Below are 870 nucleotides of genomic sequence, written 5' to 3' on the forward strand. Positions count from 1 at the left end.
TGTATATTATATGCCACAAATGTTGTGGGGATGGAAGTTCTCGGGGAAAAAAAAAACACACTATACACAAATGAACGTTCATCATCATCATCATCATCATCGTCAGCCTGAGTACACCCACTGCAGGGCAAAGGCCTCTCCCATGTCTCTCCAATTAACCCTCTCATTTGCCAGCTGCGCCCACCCTATGCCCGCAAACTTCCTAATCTCATCCGTCCACCTAACCTTCTGCCGCCCCCTGCTACGCTTGCCTTCTCTTGGAATGCACTCCGTTACCCTTAAGGAGCAGCGGTTATCTTGAGTTCGCAGTGCCCAAGCAATTCCTCCCTCTTGGTTCCGACTAGGATGTCATTAACACGCGTTTGTTCCCTCTACCATTCAGCCCTATTCCGGGCTCTTCATGTTACGCCTATCCTTTTTCTTTCCATGGCTCGCTGTATTGTCCTTAACCCTCTTCGTTACCCTCCACGCTTCTGCCCCGTAGGTGAGTACCGGTAGGATACAGCTGTTGTACACTTTTCTCTAGAGGGGCATTGGTAACCTGTTATTCATGATCTGAGAGAACCTGCCATCTGTGCTCCACCCCATTCTTATCCTTCTAGTTATTTCCCTCTCATGATCCGGATCAGCTGTCACTATATACCTGCACTGAGTAGACGAATTCCTTTACCACTTCCAGCACCTCGCCACCAGTTGTGAGCTGTTAAATGTGAATTGTGAAATGAACGTTATAAGAGTAAAAAGAAAGCAAGGGGTACTCTAGCGCACTCCATTTTATTGAAAATTGAAACCTCGGTTAAAATCTCCCTGACTGATAGAATTTCGCACCATTTGAGGAAGAAATGTATTTCCGTTGCCAACCATACGCAT

The sequence above is a fragment of the Amblyomma americanum genome, chromosome 2, assembly GCF_052857255.1.
Source record: "Amblyomma americanum isolate KBUSLIRL-KWMA chromosome 2, ASM5285725v1, whole genome shotgun sequence".
In the NCBI taxonomy this organism is placed as follows: Eukaryota; Metazoa; Arthropoda; class Arachnida; order Ixodida; family Ixodidae; genus Amblyomma; species Amblyomma americanum.